The sequence below is a fragment of the Myotis davidii genome, unplaced genomic scaffold (genome assembly GCF_000327345.1).
Source record: "Myotis davidii unplaced genomic scaffold, ASM32734v1 scaffold317, whole genome shotgun sequence".
NCBI classification, from domain to species: Eukaryota; Metazoa; Chordata; class Mammalia; order Chiroptera; family Vespertilionidae; genus Myotis; species Myotis davidii.
Window position 1 is genome coordinate 1,105,733 of NW_006288994.1, and position 21,471 is coordinate 1,127,203.

Consider the following 21,471-nt stretch of genomic DNA (forward strand, 5'->3'; position numbering starts at 1 on the left):
GCAGTTTTCATTTGGGACATCAGTTTAGGTGACAGCGCCATTCACCCCCTTGCTGAATTTCATGTCTCTTGGTAGGGGATGTTGCTAGAGATCAAAATTCTCTCTAACCTTGTCTGGATCCCAATATGCAGACTCTTCTGTGTTCTTTAAAAATAGATATTTTAAGCATCATCAATTCTTAATAAAGCTACCATTTAAATTAAGATCTTAATTTCCCAGTTCTAATAATTTCATTCTAGGTTACCTGTGAGCTTGGAATCATAGTAGGCAATCAGCAAATGTTCGCTTAATGCGTAAGTGCGTGGATGAAAAGTGGACCCGGGTTTGCAGATTTTAAAGGAAAGAAGGATGTACAAAGCATGTTAATGATGAAGAAAAAATTAAGATGGACTCTTATAAAACTTTTTGTAAATCATATTTAAGAATCAGGCATTTTCCATTAGAGTTAAGGAAAAATAACAAAATTTTTTTTTTTGACCATACAACTTGGTTGGTCGTGGCTACTTGCAAAGTAGTTAAAGTGGCATCTATTACAAGCTTGATAATTACCATATTTACTAAAAGTATACCACAACAGATGAACTTTCAGAAAACTTTCTTGGCATAATTACTAAAATCAAAAACAAAGCCAAGGGCTCTTGATGATTGTACATAGTATTTTGGGAAATTGTCTCTCCCCCTACCTGAGTTCTTGCATGTCCTTTAGGAGGATGGGTGTGAGCTTTCAGTCTCCCACAGACATCTTGAGCAAGTGTCTAGCAAAAGACAAATATTAATGAAATTTTTTTTTATCTTTTTAGTTACACAGTAAATTCAGCCACCAGTAATCTTAGATGACGAGCAATTTGGTAAAATTTACCCTAAAGACTCCAGAGAGATTTCTAAGATAATTCATTTAGTACATGAAATGTATTTTCTTGAAAACCATTTGCTATCTTATAGTCATGCAGCTTTCTTTAAATATTTTGCCCTCTTATCTGTGTTTCAGCATTTAAATAGAATCACTTAGAAAGTGATAGGGCAGGCCCTAACCGGTTTGGCTCAGTGAATAGAGCGTCGGCCCATGGACTAAAGGGGTCCTGGGTTCGATTTTGGTCAGGGGCACGTATGTACCTTGGTTGCAGGTTCCCTGGTCAGGGTGCATGCAGAAGGCAACCAATTGCTGTGTCTCTCTCACATCGATATTTCTCTCTGTCTCTCCCTCTCCCTTCCACTCTCTAAAAATCAATGGAAAAATATCCTTGGGTGAGGATTAACAAGAAAAGGAAAAAAAAAAGAGGAGAGATAGGCAGGTCTTTTGAGTTTCAGAGACTATCATTACGTGATATACAGTGGGGCCTTGACTTACGAGTGTCCTGACTAATGAGTTTGTCAAGATACGAGCCGTCTCTCGGCCGATTTTTTGCTTTGAGTTGCGAGCTAAAATTCGGGTTATGAGCCAGCTACGCCACCGCTAGTTGGCGCAGCGAACGTCACAGTGAAGCCACAACATCAGCCCAGCATCACGTGTCTCACTCGTTCACTTTTTGATTTGACATACGAGTAATTTGAGTTACGAGCTCCGTCACGGAACGAATTAAACTCGTAAGTCAAGGCCCCACTGTACCTTGAAACTAATAAGGAATAATATTGAATATAAATGGTAATTGAAAAATAAAAAAATATGTACATGTAAAAAGAGCAGTCTTGCTAATTTGACAATATTTTGTGTTTTTCTCGATACGTGCCTCTGAAGAATTCATAGGTGGTCAGCTTATCAGCTGGCAGTGGCTCTGTTTCTACAAGAATATCTCTGATATTCTGCACAGATTACACCCTTGCCAAGGGGCCGCGGAGCACTTTGGAAACATGGTTGAGAATTATGTTAATAAGTGATTTTCAAGGTGGGTCCTGGACTAGCAAGCAACATCAGCATTACCCGGGGACTGACTGGAAATGCAGCTTCTCTGTCCTTCCCCAGACCCATTGCATCAGAACCCCTGGGGGTCAGTCTCACAATCTGTTTGCATTTGCTCTCAGGGAATTCTGAAGCATATTGAAGTTAAGAATCATCGTTATAAATTACAATTTTTGTCTCCTTGTGTATTCCAGAGAAAATGCCCCCCCTCCCCATTTAAAAAATATTTTTATTGATTTCAGAGAGGAAGGGAGAGGGAGAGGGAGAAACATCAATGATGAGAGAATCATTGATTGATTGCCTCCTGCATGCCCCCTACTGGGAATCGAGCCCGCAACCCGGGCATATGCCCTTGTCCAGAATTGAACCTGGGACCCTTCAGTCTGCAGGCGGACACTTTATCCACTGAGCCAAACCAGCTAGGGCCCCCCCACCCCAACCCACCCTTTTGATCGTAAATAAACCAGTCATGTCCCAGATGAATGGAAATCAGGGCAAGTTATTTATTTTAAATCATGTACTTGAGAAAGTAATACTCAAGAAATGATAAATAACATGTTGGTTTAGAACCTTGGTTTCTCATGGCATACCTTGACTGAGATAGTTTGAGAGACTGTGCATTTCAACCTGAATTCTGGTTTAGTTTGTTCAGAGAGTTACTTTTAAACGAGCGAGTCCGTTTCAGGGCACTCAGGTGTGATTTATAATGCCCTTGCCTCATTTTGAGGCCGCCTTCTGATTATTCATAGTGTTCTGTCCGTTTAGCTGACCATATTTAGAAAATATTTGTTTGGACCTCAATTTCACAATAATATCAGGTAGTCTTGAAAATTTGGACGGATGAAAGCCTTCTTTTTATTATTTTTTTTCTGTTGAATGTAAATAAGGGTTCGGCATCATTAAAAAAAAAATGTTTCATGGGCAGTGCCTGGGGAAGATTTACCTCTCTGTCTCCTGTATCTCCCGTTGTTCTCTTTTGTGCCTGGTGTGCCTTTGGTGAGCGTAGCCTGCCACGCTCTGTGGCCTTTGCCTCCTGTGATAAAATAGATGGAAATGATTCCTGGCACCATCTGGAGCAGCCTGGAGCCCTGGAGGACTGTGCTTGGAGAGAGAGGAACTGAACGCTAAGAAATGCGGAAGTCTAGGGACGCGGGCAGAGGGTTGTTTTTTTTTTTTTTAAAGAGCATGAACATTAATACATCTTCCTGAGGTTTGATGGGACGCGTACTGCCTACTGCCCCATCTGGTGCTTATGATTGCGTGGCATATTAGCATGCTGCCAGTTCATAATGTATTCAGGGGGAGGAACACCCCTTGCATACCAATTGAGGCATCCTCTCTTTCAGAACTGCTTTTGAATTTCAATGATGTTTATATCTTGCAAGCCTTGACTGAGCTGAGCATTTCCGGTCTGAGGAATAACATTGGGCGGGAGGATGGGAGAGTGGGAGGGAGAGTTTTCTCTCTTATTCCCCCACTTATTTTCCTCCCTCTTATTTTTTTCTTGTTGAAATTATAAGTAGTTTTAAATATTTTGTTGATATATGATTTTTCTGGGTTTTTTTCTTCTATTTTTTGAAACCCCATAATACTTGGTTAGTTCACATCGCCTTAAAACATTTTGTCTCGTGGAATTATTTGTGTGCTTGTCCCCTTAATACGGACTGGCTACCTATTGAGAGTCAGGCCGGTATCTATTTATATATGGATCTCCATGGCATCTAGAGTTCAGTCATTCATTTAACAAGTAATTTTTTATTGAGCCTACACTGTGGGTGAGACGCTGTTTTAAGTGGTGAAGAATCAGTGGTGAGCGAGACTAGTGCGTGCCTCCTCTCAGGGCATTAACATTTTAGACAGGAGGAGACAAGCTAGAAACAGACACATCTATAGATAATTTCAGATTGGGATAAATACAATTAAAAACAGGGCACAGCCCTGGCCTTTGTTGCTCACTGGTTAGAGCGGCAGCCTAAGCACCCAAGGATCACAAGTTCAATTCCTGGTCAAGAGCACATACCTGGTTGCAGGTTCAACTCCAGGCCCAGTCAGGGTACAAGGGGGAGGCAAATAACCAATGAGTCTCTCACACAGATTTCTCTCTCTCTCTCTCGCATGGGGGAGGCGACCAGTGGATGTGTCTCTCTCATATAGGTGCTTCTCTCTGTCTTTCCCTCTCTCTTCCACTCTCTTTAAAAATCAATGGAGAAAATGTCCTCAGATGAGGATTAACAAAAAGAAACACACACACACAAACAAACAAACACAGGATAGAGGGTCGGTGGGTTGCTCATTTAGAGTGACTGTTTTTTTATGGACAGCGTCTGGCCCTCCCTCTTGCCTTATGGGAGTATTCAGGGCCAGGGTATTCTCTGAAAAATAGAAAAAAAACTATTTTGGGCAAGTGTTGCTTCCAGTTCAGAGGCGCACGGTTATATAAGTTCCATATCATTCTTATTGAATCACAAAAGCAAAAAACAAGCAAAAAACACACAGACAAAGGAAGCGAGAAGAAAACGGTGGTAGACACGACAAAAAGTTCTTTAAAATAAAGCACGGCAGGCAAAATTTCTTCAAATATCTTTAAAGATTCCACAAAAATATTTTAGAATCATTTGAAGAAGACACTTTAAAAAATTAATTTTTTAAAATTAAATATTTTTTAGTTACAGTTGACATTCAATATTATACAAGTTTCAGGTGTTCAACATAGTGGTTAGACATTTATGTAACTTATGATGAAGTGACTCTATAAGTCTGGTACCCAGCTGGCACCATAGTTATTACCATATTATTGGCTACATTCCCTACGCGGTACTTTATATATCCCTGTGACTATTCTGTAACTACCAATTTGTACTTCTTAATCCCTTTATCACCAAGCCCTTTAAGGTGGTAAGATTTTTGCTGAAACCTGAGTGGTATGACTGTTTAGTGGCGGGGGGGATAGCAAGCTCAAGAGCCTGGAAATGAGAACATGATAGGCATATTCAAAGGTAATTTGAGCCCATTTCAGGGGCCGGCCCATTGCTAGGAGTCGGGAATTCATTCTAAGTGTGTCTAGAAGCCATCCAAGTGACATGATCTAAATGACCTTTTACAAGGATGACTTGGGCCTCTATGTGCCATGGTCTTAGTAGGCACTACCCAGTTCTCCTGAAGGAACACGATGAGTCTTTACCGGTAAATCCATTGAGGCACTCTTTTGAGTTGGAATTAGCATGGATTCTTGGAAGCCGGAAGATGTCTCTTGGATTCCAGCCTTGCCATTTGTTTGATGTTTGACTTTGAGCATTATTCAGTCTTTTTAAGTATGTCTTCTCCTCTGTGGAAAGGGATAATTAGTCGCTAAAACCATGGTATTATTGTGAGAATGGAATGCGATCATTCATTGAAAAGACCCAGTACAGTGCCCAGTTGCTAACAGGTGGCTGATCTACCATTGACACCTGGATTATAATAAGACGTTTGGGATGGTTTCGAGGAATATGTAAATGGCTGGAAGCATCTGTGGGGAATCCTCTTCTGGTATTGTTACCTTCCTGGTTCTATCAAAATGTCTCCATGGCAGTGGCCTCAGCAGCATCTGCAGTCTCTTGTCTTGGATCTAGAATTACCTAAGGAAGGAAACTCAAGGAATTCTATACAAAATCCATGTCCAGTGAAACAACCGGGGATATTTTTTTTCTTCTTAACCAAAATGTATCTCAGTGAACTTGGAAATTTTTTTATAAGTAAAATTCTGTCATTTACTATAAATACCACACACACACACACACACACACACACACACACACACACATATCCATACATACATGCATACATATGGTCATGTGCTGCTTAACTAGCCATAGGGATATGTTCTGTGAAATGTGTAATTAGGTGATTTTGTTGTCGTTCGAACATCATAGAGTGCATCATAGAGTGCACGTACACGAACCTAGATGGTACAGGCCACTACAAACCTGTGCTGCATGTCACTGTACAAAACAAGAGATAAAATCAAGCTCAAGAGAAGAGGATGCAATCAAGACATGTGGTAATCACAAGATGTTTGAGGCTGCTGCCGTGGTAACATGGCATACTCTTTTACGGCAACCTTAAAAAAAAAAGTAGAATGAATTTACTCTAAAATAATGATGAAAGGTACAGTTAGTAAATACATTAACCAGGAACATAGTTGTTTATTACCATTATCAAATGTTACATATTGCTCGTAATTATATGGGCTATACTTTAAAAAAAAACATTAATATTTTTATTGATTTCAGAGACGAAGGGAGAGGGAGAGAGATAGGAACATCAGTGATGAAAGAGAATCACTGATCAGCTGCCTCCTGCCCACCTCCGACTGGGGATCGAGCCTGCAACCCGGGCATGTGCCCTTTTCAGTCCACAGGCCGATGCTCTATCCCCTGAGCCAAACCGGCTAGGGCTATGTGCTATACTTTTATAGTTTTGGCAGGGCAGTAGGTTTGTTCACACCAGTGTCACCAGGAACATGTAATTAATGCGCTGTGCTATGATGTCACTAGGCGACAGGCATTTCTCAGTTTCTTTATAATCATATGGGACCAGTTTGAATCAGTGGTTTGTCTTTGACCAAAATGTTGTTATACAGTGCATGACTGTAAATATTTGTTGTCGTTTGTGTGTGTGTGTGTGTGTGTGTGTGTGTGTGTGTGTATGGGGGGGGGGTTAATATGAGGAAGCCAAATTGCCTTCTGAACATTGTGATTATATGAAGGATAGATTAAGAAAAAAGTCTTAATTCATGAAGTAGTCACTATGTTGATCTGTCAGTTGCATAGTTACTAGATGTAAGCTTTCATAAGGAATTTTTAAGTTCACCGAAATGGAGAAAAATTAAGAGCTCCTTCGTTTTTTCATGAATGATGCCCTAATAGCAAGAAACAATCCTCCAAATATTGTCATTGGGTCTCTGAGGAGATGCTTAGCTGCTCAGACTTCCTGTAGGAGAAACGGGATTAGGAGCAGGGGCAGGTTTGGCTGGTGGTTGGCTATCTAAAGAGAGTTTCATTACTACTGACGTGGGCAGATCTTGATTGAGTATATGGGTTAGTTGAGTTCCTTTAAACTAGCTCCTGCTTTTCAGTTATGTATTTATTTTTGGCTAGAGGTTCTGCCCCCTTCAATTGGTAGATTATTTTTTTTTGTATTTTCCTTCAGACATTCAGAAACACAAATGATGCTTAAGGAATCTGAAGGAGGAGTTAGAGTGGGTAACTAAGGCAAGTTTTGAGACTCTGAAGTGTTCTTTGATGTCCTGCAGAGCTGTCCAGAGCTGTCCCATCTGCACGTTGTGTGAGAGGAGTCACATGTATTGCTGCTGTGTTCTGGCTGGAATGTGAGAATGAGAGCAGCCAAGTAGAAGAGCTATCAATACTTGAGAGGTGGGAATCATAGTTCAGAATGAGGCAGTGCCTGCCTGCTTCTAAGATTGATCATTTTCCTTAAATACCAGTGGGATTTTTAACAGCGTCTTTCAGAAGTGATGGGTTTTCAAGGCTTCAGGAAAATTCAGAGAGTGGGCGAGTTACCTCCCTGAGAAAGAGTCTTACTGGCCATTCCAGGTATTGTCAGGTCAGCGCCCGGTGTGCACTCTCATTCTAAGCTGCAGGGTGCCATGAGTTCAGATGTTTAAAAGTTGTCTTGTTTTCCTCTAGACCAGTGGTTCTCAACCTTCTGGCCCTTTAAATACAGTTCCTCATGTTGTGACTGAACCATAAAATTATTTTCGTTGCTACTTCATAACTGTAATGTTGCTACTGTGATGAATCATAATGTAAATATCTGATATGCAGGATGGTCTTAGGCGACCCCTGTGAAAGGGTCATTCGACTGCCAAAGGGGTTGCGACCCACAGGTTGAGAACCGCTGCTCTAGAAAGAGAGGAGGGAGAAAGCCAGGCTGATCACATGAGACCATGAAGCAGTATTGCATCTAGCAGGACAGGACTGACACACGGAAGCTGCATGGTACTGTGCCACAGCTGCCCTGGGTATCATGCCGCCTCCTTTTAATTTGCTTGTTTACATGATAGAATGCTGCAAATTGCACTACCAGATTTCTCTGCTCTTGCCTACTAGACACAATGACCACATCTTGGATAATTTTTATTTTCAGTTACTTTATTTGAATACTAGGGGCCCAGCGCACGAAATCGTGCACAGTTAGGGCCCTAGGCCTAGCCTGCGATCAGGGCCATGTTCTGCCCGTTTGCCAGTCCCCAGTTCCGTCCCACCACTGCCACCGCCACCTATCGATTGGAGCCTGAGGGCCCGGAGGAGGGACCAAGAGGTCTGCCTTCTGCCCACTCTCCAGTCGCTGCTGCCATCGATTGATCGGATCCTGGCCACCCTGATCGGGGTGTTGGGGGCAATCTGGCCTGGATCAGGCCAGTTCGCTGGCCGCAGTGGGTGTCATAGCGACCGATTGTTAGGTCATTATGGTCGTGACGGCATTATGGTCTCTAGCTTGTTTTACTGATTTTAGAGAGAGAGGAAGAGGAAGAGGGAGGGATAGAGGAATGGGGAAGGAGAGAGAGTTTCTTATAAGGACACTAATCCTATCATATCAGGGCCCCAAGAGAGAGAGACATTGATGTGAGAGAGAAATGTCTATCAATCAGTTGCCTCCTGCATATACCCTGATGGGGATTGGACCCAAAACCTGGGCATGTGCACTGACCGGGAATCGAACGGTGGCCTTTTGTGCACGGGACAGTGCTTAACCAGCAGAGCCACAGCAGCCCGGCTTCAGTTACTTTATTTTTAAAGTCCAAATGTGGGCTTTATTTTTGCCCAATTCCCCCATGTGATGTTTTGCTTTTCAGTAGTGGAAAGAGTTATGTGTACCTCCTCAAAACTTGTTTTCTTAGAGAACATATTTAAAGACATACTACACTCCCCCAGCGGGGTGGCTCAGTTGGTTGGAGTGTCGTCCCGACTCCTGGTTAGGGCACAATACCTAGGTTACGACTTCGATCCTGGTCTGGGCACATTATGATTGATATTTCCCTCTCACATCCATGTTTCCCTTTCTCTCTCTCACCCCTTTCCTCTCTCTCTAAAATCCATAAACATGTCCTCGGGTGAGGATTGACACAAAGAAACATACTCCACAGTCACTTTATGTGCAGTGAGCATCTCACCTTCAAAAGACCAGCCCGAGTGTCAATCGTGTGTTTTTTTCTGCCCTTAAACAAGCTATGCTTTCCCTCCCCTCCCTCCCTGCCTCTCTCCTTTCTCCCACTGAGGTGATAGTATTTCTGGGGTTCAAACCCATCACAAGCTTTAGTCATGGTGAAGTCATAGTGCACAACACAGGCTCTTAACAATGACCCGTCATACTCTGCCCCCAGCTTAAGTCCGGAGGGAGAACAGGGCCTCCACGTCATTTACTGACACCTCATAAATTGTGACCGAACCAGAAGTCCTTCAAGGGCTGACAGCCCGTGTGGAATGCTCATTTAAGTCATCAGCGCTAATGATAAATGTGTACAGTTCAAGTTAATTATTTATTAAAAACAGCGGGAAGGCTGGGGAGGGTTGGGGGGGCGTCATACAGTTCCTCATGTGACCCCCAACCATAAAATTATTTTCGTTGCTACTTCATAACTGTAATGTTGCTACTGTGATGAATCGTCATGTAAATATCTGATGTGCAGGATGGTCTTAGGCGACCCCTGTGAAAGGGTCATTCGACCGCCAAAGGGGTCGCGAACCACAGGTTGAGAACCACTGCTTTAAACAATTAAGAAAGGAAAATAAATGAATAAAAACACACAACAACAGATCAGTTGAATTCATCCATTTGGTGACCTATTTGGAAACATTTTTGTCACTTAGCACGTGTGGGAAGTACACAGGCGATACTCTTTTGGGGGGTGAGGGTCGGAGGGGTGAGCTTATTTGCACAGTCCACATGCGCCGTCGTTGGTCTGTCCCAAGGTGGGCAGACAGGCAGGCGTCTTCTCTCCTTCCACTCCTGAAACGTAAATGAACACCATTGCAAGCCCAACTCAACACATTCTTGGCGACCGATTCCTAGCCCTGGTTTAATGACGATCCTGGGTCACGCGGCTGCAGAGGGCGGGGGTGGCAGTGTCCCCTCAGCGGTCCTGTGCCACTCTGGACAAGATGCCTTCAGGCTCCTTCCCGTCCCCCAGGGCAACGGCAGATCCTTCCTCTCGCTCCCTTTGGGCCAAAGCAGCCAAGGATTTAAAAGTCTTGGTTCATCGATGGCCAGGTCAGCCAGCACTTTCCTGATGAGCTCTACCTGGCACTAAACTACATCGCCCGTGAGCGCTGGGCACTGCAGGCCGCGTTCCTGGGCCGCAGCTGTGTCATTCGATGCATCCAGACCAGGGGTCCTCAAACTACGGCCTGCCGGCCACATGCAAATACAAATATCGTATTTGTTCCCGTTTTGTTTTTTTACTTCAAAATAAGATATGTGCAGTGTGTATAGGAATTTGTTCATAATTTTTTTTTAAACTATAGTCCGGCCCTCCAATGGTCTGAGGGACAGTGAACTGGCCCCCTGTTTAAAAAGTTTGAGGACCCCTGATTCAGAGGGTGCACAGGAGCCTCCTCTTCCGTTTCCGGGCTTTCCTGCCTTTCACAGATGCCCCGATCACAGCCCCGACGGCCAGCCCAGCCGGCAGCAGCGGTTCTCCCTCCCCTGGAAGTGCCCTGGGGAAGACCACGGCGCCCGGCTGGGGTCTCCGCTCAAAAGACCCACAGGTTATACTCTTTATCTGGTCCTTCTTGATTTATGCAAAAAGTCTTAGACATGGGAAGTTAGAGGTCCACTCAGCTGCTCAGAGCTTAGGTCCTTGCTGAACCAAATGTTTCCTCTCCACAGTGAACTTCTGCACCAAAGCAGCTGGGTGGCAGATGTCGGAGGAAGTGGGTGAAGGGCCTAAGTGGGGGCGGCACCCCTTGGCCTGATACAGCCTATGAAGCAATTGCGGCACCAATTGAGGTCAAGGACTCTCGATGCTTACTCCTTTTTGATCCGTGGTGCCCAGCAGCACAGCGTTTTACACGTCATGTGGGTAATGAATGTTGCAGAAAAGTACCTGCTCCTCAATTATGACGGCCCCATGGTTCATGCGTTCAGTTAATCAGTTAATCAGTCATGCAGCAAGTATTGATTGAGCTCTTGCTAGATGCCCACCTTATGTTTAGCCACTGGGGGTGAGTCCGAGAACAAAGCAGGCACAATGCCTTGGCCCTTGTAAAACTTATAGTCTAGTGCAGCGATTCTCAACCTGTGGGTCGCGACCCCTTTGGCGGTCGAACGACCCTTCACAGGGGTCGCCTAAGACCATCCTGCATAGCAGATATTTACATGACGATTCATAACAGTAGCAACATTACAGTGATGAAGTAGCAACGAAAATAATTTGATGGTTGGGTCACAACCTGAACTGTATTTAAAGGGCCAGAAGGTTGAGAACTACTGTGTATGTGGGAGGGAGGGAAACGGAGCAGACGACAAGGAATAAACGTAAGTGAAATGTAAGTGAACGCTGGGGCGCGTTAGGAAATGATAATCATCAAAAACCCGAGCAGGATAAGGACGGTGCCAGGGCTGTTGGGACAGGGGGTCTGCTTACAGTTTTATTTTCGGGGGTTGAGGTGGGCCTCTTGGAGGAGGGACTTTTGAGCAGGGATTGGAGGGAGGTAGTAAGCTCAGGAGCATTGAGCTGTGTGGGGGAGAGAACATTCTAGTAAAGGCAGAGGGACACCCAGGCCGAGTGTGGCCTGGACCCCTTCATGAGCAGGAAGGGGGCCAGCGTGGCTGGGTTAGCCCCGGGCAGGCATGGACGGGCACCGGGAGATGAGACTCAGCGGCGGCAGGCGGAGGAGGGGTTGGTCACGGAGGGCTTTTCCGGCCTTTGAGCGACCTTCCTGTCTCAGATTTCGAACACTCATCCCGGGTAGCCTCTGCCCAGCAGCGTGGCTGTGTGCACCTTACTCTTCCTGCGTGATGCCGTGGTATCAGGCACTTAAACTGGGGCTCCAGTCCTCCTTGCGCCTCATGAATTGTCCTATTATTATTCTGTGCCGCACGCAGATACCTATTTTACTATCCTTGGCATCTGTTTGTGTTTTCTGGTTCTTTGCACGGCAGGGTGAGTCCTTCAGCCTTGGCACTACTGGATGGAGTGCCGGTCAAGGCTGCATGTCTAGTCTCCTTTGTGACCTGGCTGCTGTACTCTAGTTCATATAAAATCTTTTAGGCGTGACATGCTAAGGGAAGGGTGTTTGCCAAAGGTAAATTAGTAGTCACACTATAGTAATAGAAAAAAATCTTTGTGTAAAGCATACGTTTGGGACATTGTTTGCGACGCTTATTATAAACTACTAGAGGCCCGGTGCACGAAATTCGTGCAAGGGGCTCTGCCCTCGAAGCCCCGGCTTCTTCCAGAAGGTCGTCCGGAAGGACTTCCGGCTGTCTGGTCTAATTAGCATATTACACTTTTATTATTATAGATGATTTAGAACCTCCTTCCATGTTTCTCCTGTCAAGCAGTATCCATGCTAGGACCTGTCAGGTCAGCTTCCCAAGCACCCTGAGATGGTTAAGCCACTCTAGTACAGTGATGGCGAACCTTTTGAGCTCGGCGTGTCAGCATTTTGAAAAACCCTCACTTAACTCCGGTGCCGTGTCACATATAGAAATTTTTTGATATTTGCAACCATAGTAAAACAAAGACTTATATTTTTTGATATTTATTTTACATATTTAAATGCCATTTAACAAAGAAAAATCAACCAAAAAAATGAGTTCGCGTGTCACCTCTGACACACGTGTCATAGGTTCGCCATCACTACTCTAGTACCTGTCGGCATAGGTACCTGCGGAACAGGCCACCCCTTCCTGGGCAGAGGCAGTGTGAAATGATCCCCAGATGGGAGTCATGCCCTGAGGACGTATGTGCGTCACCTGGGGGAAGGCTGGCACAGGCGTGCCAGCTTAATTATGTGAATGATTTCCTCGGACCCACTTGGGATTTCTGACCTCCACGGGGTTGCTGCTTTTTCTCAGAGTAACAGTCCGAGTGGCTGCGTAGGCGCCCTCCACACAAAGTAGGACCGAGTTTTAGTGGCTGCACAGTAGAGGGGCTTTGTTTTGATGGGAAAATATTTTGGTACTGACTCTGGGAAGGACTGTGCCAGGCACTGCAAGGGTTTCGGAGAGAGAAGGGGAGCTTGACGTCCGGCAGGGGATGGAAAGTTAATGATTGCTGTGGAGATGGAGAGGGCAGGCTAGTGGAGATTAATTGGGAATTAACTGAAAGAAGCAGGGAAGACCCAGATCAACATGGGGGCGGGGGTTTGTAAGCTGGGAGGAGTCGAAGGTTATGAGACAGCAAGCAGGGCCATGCTATTGTTGAGAGAAAGGAGGGGATGGACTCAAGAAGCTGCTGCTGATTTGAGCCTGGGTAACTGGCTGGATGGCACTGCCTCCGTGGAAATAAGGAAGGTGGGAAGGAGACGTGATTTTGTAGAAAGGGTCATCTCACTGATAGGTTGAGTTTGAGACCCTTATAGTAATAGCAGCTGTTCAGCCCTAGCTGGCTTGGCTCAGTGGATAGAGCGTCAGTCTGTGGACTGAAGGGTCGTGGGTTCGATTCTGGCCCAGGGCATATGCCTGAGTCGCGGGCTCGATCCCCAGTGGGGGGCATGCAGGAGGCGGCAGATCAATGATTCTCTCTCATCATTGATGTTTCTATCTCTTTCTCCGTCTGCCTTCCTCTCTGAAATCAATAAAAAAATAATAATAATAGCAGCTGTTCTGCAGACAGTTGGAATTGTGAAACAGTAGCTTGGGCGAGGAACAAAGTCTTGAGATGTACTAGAAATTGGAGTGGAAAAATTAAACTGTACATTACTACAATGGGTAGTCAATTTTGAGAAAATGGAAAATACTGGATTAATGTTTTGTCAAAGCTTTGAATGTCGTTGCTATTAAATTATGGTTTGTTATGCTCATGCATACATTTCCATTTTGAAATTAACTTTTTTTAAAAATATATTTTATTGATTTTTTACAGAGAGGAAGGGAGAGAGATAGAGAGTTAGAAACATCGATGAGAGAGAAACATCGATCAGCTGCCTCCTGCACATCTCCCATTGGGGATGTGCCGGCAACCCAGGTACATGCCCTTGACCGGAATCGAACCTGGGACCTTTCAGTCCGCAAGCCGACGCTCTATCCACTGAGCCAAATCGGTTTTGGCTTGAAATTAACTTTTATGTGTTTTCCATCTTTTTGAGATGTCATTTATGTATTTTTTGTTATCATCAGAGGTATGTTCACATCTCATAATTATCGATACTTTCTCCTTTGCTTTCTGAACATCCTATCTAGGCCCTCCCTTTCACTTCTACTTACTGTTACTTGTACCCTGGATAGAGCTTCTTTATCGTGGGATTAGTTGACTCTTGAGTATGCTTGCTATGACAACCTGGTATGTAGGTGGAGGACAATATAGATCTTGAAAGCTTGGACTTTGCAGTTAAGCAAAACTTGGTATGATTTCCTCATTTGTCCTCCTCTTTCTTGCTCCATGTCCCTCAGTTTGCTCATCTGATTCTCTTGAGTGTTAAATAAAATCATGAAAATATTCCACAACATATTTTCTGTCTTTTCCAGTATGTGAGATCTAAAAAGGAAAAACTGGGCCCAGCCGGTGTGGCTCAGTGGTTGAGCGTCGATCTATGAACCAGGAGGTCACGGTTTGATTCTTGGTCAGTCAGGGCACATGCCCAGGTTGCAGGCTCAATCCCCAGCGGGGGGCATGTCGGAGGCCGCTGATCAGTGATTCTCTCTCATCATTGATGTTTCTATCTCCCTCTCCCTCTCCCTTCCTCTCTGAAATAAATAAAAATAATATTTAAACAGGAAAAGCCTGGCATTCTGTTAGAGCTTGAAGCCGTTTATTTATCTGAGCCATCTTCTAACTGGTTACTCTAACAGGGGGAGCTGGGGAGGGGCTTGCGGTGGTACAGCGAGCATCATGATGGTGACATTTCAATCCCTTCTGCAGTTTGCTGATCTGGATGTTTTCCATCCTGTTTCCAGATAGAGTTTTCACTTTCTTTGCGCTGATCTGGATGTTTTCCATCCTGTTTCTTTCTTTGGTTTCAATGTAGTGTTTAGATTGGGCCCTGCCCTTGCACCCCCACATGATTCCAGGTTTAAATTTTTTACTAGAGGCCCAATGTACGAAATTGGTGCAAGAGCCTTGGCCCAGGCCCCCACCCACCGCCCCTATGGTCAGGGGCCTCTGCCGCAGCCCCTGCCCACTACGGCTTTGTCCGGAAGGAAGGATGTCCAGAAGGGAGCCTGGTCTAATTAGCATATTATGCTTTTATTATTATAGATTATTATAGATTATTTTTAATCCGGCACTTTCTTCCCCCTTTGCACAAGTAGGATCCTGGCATTACAGATGTTTCTTGAACAAGTGTCATGCCACCCAAAACAGCTCTGGGAGGCCTTCCTAGCTTTTACTGTCAATGCATTGAGAACTGGAGGACTTAGCTCTGCAAGTACAGCAGCCCAGAAGTCACGTCCGTTTTTCTCATTCATAAAATGTGAAAACAGCCAGCTGTCAGTTACAGCCTGTTTACTCAGAGTGAATTGATTTTGACCTTTTCTTTCCTGCTGCCTCTCTTTTGCCCATATTACTGCTAATTAATTTCTGCACGAGAGAATAAGCAAGAGCAATGATCAAACAAAATTAAAATTAGTTAATGAGCGTTTTTGAGAGTGGGCGAGAAGGTACATTGTTTACTGTGTATGAGCTTTATCTGAGTTTTCATTTATGCCTTTTCTGACGCCTTTTATATGGATGGTAACAGTTGGTAGTCGTGTAAAACAAGTAAGCATTATCTGATAAACACTGTAGAAATTTGGGATAAATTTAGCTTAAGGTATTATGATTTTTAGTACCGTCTTTCCCAAACTCTAAGGAAGATAGGACTGACAAGTTTTACATATGCCATCATTAGTCTAATATTTTATGTCGGTTACTTTAAAAAACAAAATAGTTATGTTATTTTTTGTTTTATTTCATTTATTTTAAAATTTTATCTATGTATACATGTTAAATTGAATGAAATAATAATGAGTTATAGAGACTTTCATAAAATTTCTTGTAGTTTTGTGAGAGTCTGCAAGAACCTAGTTTTGTTTTTGTTTTTTTCTCTTTTTAGTAGATTTTTCTTTGTTGCTAATACTGGGGCTCAACGAAGAAAAAAGAACTAAATGTTTCTTGTTGGGAAGGGATTTCATAAACCTGGTTTAGGGACATTTGAGGATATTGTAGCTAATCTTAGATAATGGATATCAGTTTCCTTAAAATGACTTTTAAATTGAATAAAATTAACTTTAGAGGAAACTTTTTTTTAAAATATATTTTATTGATTTCTTTTTACAGAGAGGAAGGGAGAGAGATAGAGAGTCAGAAACATTGATGAGAGAGAAACATCGATCAGCTGCCTCCTGCACATCCCCCACCGGGGATGTGCCCGCAACCCAGGTACATGCCCTTGACCGGAATCGAACCTGGGACCTTTCAGTCTGCAGGCCGATGCTCTATCCACTGAGCCAAACCGGTTTCGGCTAGAGGAAACTTTTTTTAAAAAAAAGGTCGGTGGGCAGGATGCTCTATAATCAGATAGGCTACCGAAGATATCTGAGAGATTGGTCTGGATTAAAATTTCTCCTAAGGAAGCGTCTTTTTTTCTCTCTATACTCACCCATTATTTTTTATAACAAATGTTCTTTGTGAGAGGAATGAGAAATGGGACAGATTGAGGTCTAGATGAATTCTCTGGATTATAAGTAGAGACACAAGGAGAAAGGAATAAGAAAGAACCCACAATTTTGACTTAACATGGTCATTTGCCCAATGTTTTCTATCTAACGCACATGCTGACTCCGAAAGACAGCTCAGGGCAGTGAAATAAGAAATAAGACAGGCTTGTCCTCTGAGAAGGCGGTGTCGGGTCGTGAGCAGAAGCTTCCCTTTCCCTTTGTGAGTGAGTGTGCAGCCAGGCTCTGGTTCTGAGCGTGGCAGTGAGTAGTAGCTGCCCTTTATCAGTGCTCGATTGTGTCCTAGGCTCTATGTCAGTGCGCACATTCATGTTTTCTCACTTCATCCTCAGAAATCACCTTCTGAGCCCCGGCTGGTGTGGCTCAGTGGAAGAGCATTGGCCTGTGGACTGAACGGTCAATTCCAGTCAAGGGCACGCGCCCGGGTTTCGGGCTTGATCCCCAGTAGGGGGCGTGCGGGAGGCAGCCGATCAGTGATTCTCTCATCATTGATGTTTCTCTCTCTCTCTCTCTCCCTCCCTCTCCCTTCCTCTCTGAAGTCAATAAAAATATATTGAGGCAGTTATTAGGTCACCCATATTGAAAGGGGAGGAAAAGAGGGTTCAGAGATGGAGGGATTTGCCCAGGTTAGGAGCTGGACCAAGGATTCCATTCCAGCTCTTCTGATCTCCAACCCCATACTCTGAGCTGCCTGTCTGTACTCTTCCGAATAGTGTCGTCATATCAAAGGTAGCAGGCACTTGACCGTTATATAAAACCATAGACTTTTTACAGTTGAAAGAAACCTTAAAGAACCACAGCTTCATTTTACAGAAAACAACAGCAACATGAGGCTCAGATGAGACAGCCTTCCATTCAGCCAGCCAGCCAGCCAGCCAGCCAATATTTACTGTTTACTACGTGCCAAGGAAAGAATAAGCCAGACCTGGCCCATGCCTTCATAGGTCCCTGGTGGCCGTTGTGTATTTGGTGGTGGATTATTCATGGAGGATATGAGTAGTAGAGTATAATAGTGAAATCAGGAGCCTGGGCCCTGAAATCATATTCCTTGGCTTTTAATCTTGTTCACTAGCTATGCAACAATGAGCAAATTGTTTAATTTTTTTAAGACTCATTTTTTTTCACCTGTAAAATGGTAATACTTTTTTAAAAAAATATTTGTATTGATTTTTAGAGAAAGAGGAAGGGAGAGGGATAAAGAGAGAGAGAGAAACATCGATGAGAGAGGAAGTCATTGATTGGCAATTTTCTGCACGACCCCCACCAGGGATTGAGCCCATGACCTGGGCATGTGCCTTGACTGGGAATTGAACCGGCGACCTCTCGGTTCCTGGGTTGACACTCAACTACTGAGCCACAACAGCCAGGCTAAAATGATATTAATAACATCCATAGCATTGGCTTAGACCAGGGGTGGGCAAACTTTTTGACTCGACGGCCACAATGGGTTCTTAAACTGGACCGGAGGGCCGGAACAAAAGCATGGATGGAGTGTTTGTGTGAACTAATATAAATTCAAAGTAAACATCATTACATAAAAGGGTATGGTCTTTTTTTTTTTTTTTAGTTTTATTCATTTCAAACGGGCCGTAGTTTGCCCACGGCTGGCTTAGACAGATTAAATGAGTTTACACATATAAAGCATTTAGCCATGTACGTGGCACTTTGTAAACACTCAATAACTATAGCTTCTATTAAGATATTTCAACAATATTAGTAATAGTAGTGGCATTTCACCCTAGCAAGGAAGACGTACACACACCAAGATATTGACGGTAAGATGAGTATTGTGTTATGATAAAGGAAGGAAGGAACAGAGGGATTTGGGTGTACAGTATAGAGCCAGACCTCCTAACTCCCAGTTGGTTCAGAGCAGGGTCTAATGTAGCAGTGCTGTTTTCTTTCTTTTTATAACTTGATAACTTGCTTTAATTTGTTGTCCCAAATCATAGTGTGTTTGACTTACCGAAGTTTTCCAGCAAATATTTATTAAGAGTCAGCTATGTACTAAGCACTGTTCAGAATTCAGGTGTTGAGTAATCAATCAACAGAACATATCCTCTCCACATCCTCTCCAACCGGTATGTGTTGTCTTATTGATAACTGCCAGGCTACTAGGTATGAGGTGGCAGCTCATTGGTGTTTGTGTGTGTGTGTGGTGTGTTTCCCTTCTAGCAAGTTGAGCATCTTTCCATATATCTGTCTTTGTGACTTCTTGGAAACGTGTCTATTGATATCCTTGGCCCACTTTTTAATAGGATTGTTTGCTTTTTGGTGTTGTGTTATATGAATTCTTCATATATTTTGGATATTAGCCACTTGTCAGAGGTATTATTTCCAAGTGTCCTCTCCCATTTGGTTGGTTGCCTTTTTGTTTAGTTAATTTTTTTTTTAATTTTTGCTGTACAGAAGCTTTTTAGTTTGATGTAGTATCATTTATTTTTGCTTTTACTTCCCTTGTCTTTGGGCCCAAGTTTATAAAATCCTCTCTAAGAACAAGGTCCATAAGTTTAGTACCTATGTTTTCCTCTATGTATTTCATTGTTTCAGGTCTTATATTTAAGTCTTTAACCCATTTTGAGTTCATTTTTCTGTCTGGTGTCTTTCCATTTTATTGAAGAGGCTTTCCTTTCTCCATTGTATGTTTTTGGCTCCTTTGTTGAAAATTAGTTGTCCATACTCACGTGGGTTTATTTCTCAGTTCTGGTCCATTGGTCTGTGTGTCTGCTTTTCTGTCAATACCATACTGTTTTGATCATTGTAGCTTTGAAGTCAGGGAGTGTGATATCTCCAGATTTGTTCTTTTTTCCCTCAGGATTGCTTTTGCTATTAGGGATTTTCTGTGGTTCCATACAAATTTGATGATTTTTTTTTGTTCTATTTCTTTGAAAAATGCCATTGTGATTCTGATTGGTACTATATTAAATCTGCATATTGCTTTAGGTAGTATGGCCATTTTAACTACGTTGATTATTCCAATTTATGAACATGGAATATTTTTCCATTTCTTTGTTGTTTTCTTCAATTTTTTTTGAACAATTTGTAGGTTTTGGTGTATAGGTTTTTCACTTCCTTTGTGAAGTTTATTCCTAGATATTTTATTCTTTTTGTTGCAATTGAAAATGGAATTGTATTGTTTTCTGATATTTCATTGTTAGTATATTGGAAGGCAGTAGGTTTCTGTACATTGATTTTGCATCCTGCAACTGTACTGTATTCGTTTATTGTTTCCAATAGTTTTTTTTGTGTAGTCTTTAGACTTTTCTTATATAAAGTCATGTCATCTGCAAAAAGTGACCATTTTACTTATTCATTCCAAATTTAGATTGGGATTTAAATTCCTTTAATTTCTTTCTCTTCTCTGATTGCTTTGGCTAAAACTTCCAGTACTATGTTGAATAACAGTGGTGAGAGCGGGCATACTTGTCTCATTCTTGACCTTATAGGAAACACTTCCAGTTTTTCACCATTGAGTATGGTATTAGCTGAGGATTTGTCATATATGGCCTTTATTATGTTGAGGTATTTTCTTTCTATACCCATTTATTGATTGTTTAATCATAAATGGATATTGTATCTTATCATATGCTTTTTCTGCATCTATAGATATAATCATGTGATTTTTATTTATTTTGTTAGTGTGTCATATCACATTGATTTATTTGCATTTGTTGAACCATTTTGCCCCCTCTGGAGTGAACCCCACTCGATTGTGATGTAATACTTCAAAATGTGTTGTTTTATTTGATTGGCTAGTATTTTCTTTAGGATTTTCCCATGTATATTCATCAGAGATATTGGTCGGTGAAGTGTGTGTGTGTGTGTGTGTGCGCGCGCGCGCCTCTCCAGGTGGTGGTATCAGAGTAATGTTGGTCTCCTAAAATGAGTTAGGGAGATTGCCTCTTCTTCAATATTTTTGGAAGAGCTTGAGAAGGATTCATATGAAATCTTTGAATGGTAGAATTCACTAGTGAAGTCATCTGATCCTGGAATTTTATTTTTTGTGAGGTTTTTTTTTTTATTGTTCATGTTATTTCTTTTTTTTTTAAATATATTTTTTATTGATTAAGATATTACATATGTGTCATTGTCCCCACGTTACCCTCTACCCCCCCCCTTTTTGTGAGGTTTTTAATGACTGTTTCAATCTCTTTACTCCTGATTAGCCTATTGATGTTCTTCAAGTTTTCATGGTTCAGTGTAGGCAGGTTATGTATTTCTAAGAACTTGTCCCTTCTAGGCTATTGAATGTAGTGGCATACAGCTTCCATAGTCCTCTGTATTTCTGTGTTGTCGGGTGTTACTTCTGATTTTGTTTATTTGATATCTCTCTCTTCTCTCTCTCTCTCTCCCCCGCCCCCTCGCCAGAGGTTTGTGAAAATTTTTTATGGTTTCAAAAAACAGCTGTTCATTATTTTTTCCCCTATTTCTTCTCTTCTCTGTTTTATTTAATTCTGCTCTAATTTTTATTATTTCCTTCCCTCTACTGACTTTGGGCTTTGTTTGTTCTTCTTTTTCTAGTTCTTTAAGGTGAAATGTTATTTGAGATTTTTCTTATTTATCGAGGTAGGCTTGTAAATGCTATACCCTTCTTTGTTATTACCACTTTTGCTGCATCCACAATTTTTTGATATGTTGAGTTGTTATTCTCATTCATCTCTATGCATCTTTTTATCTCTTTTATTTCTTCTTTG

At 42.6% G+C, this 21,471-nt stretch overlaps 1 protein-coding gene and 1 pseudogene across 5 annotated transcripts in view; one reads left to right on the top strand and one right to left on the bottom strand.

Annotated features, from left to right (window-relative positions):
* RUNX1T1 (runt related transcription factor 1; translocated to, 1 (cyclin D related)) overlaps positions 1-21,471 on the top strand; it is a 139,389-nt gene that overhangs the window by 44,214 nt on the left and 73,704 nt on the right. The gene's annotated exons all lie outside the window — the stretch shown is intronic.
* On the bottom strand, positions 14,566-15,494 carry LOC102756289 (annotated as a pseudogene).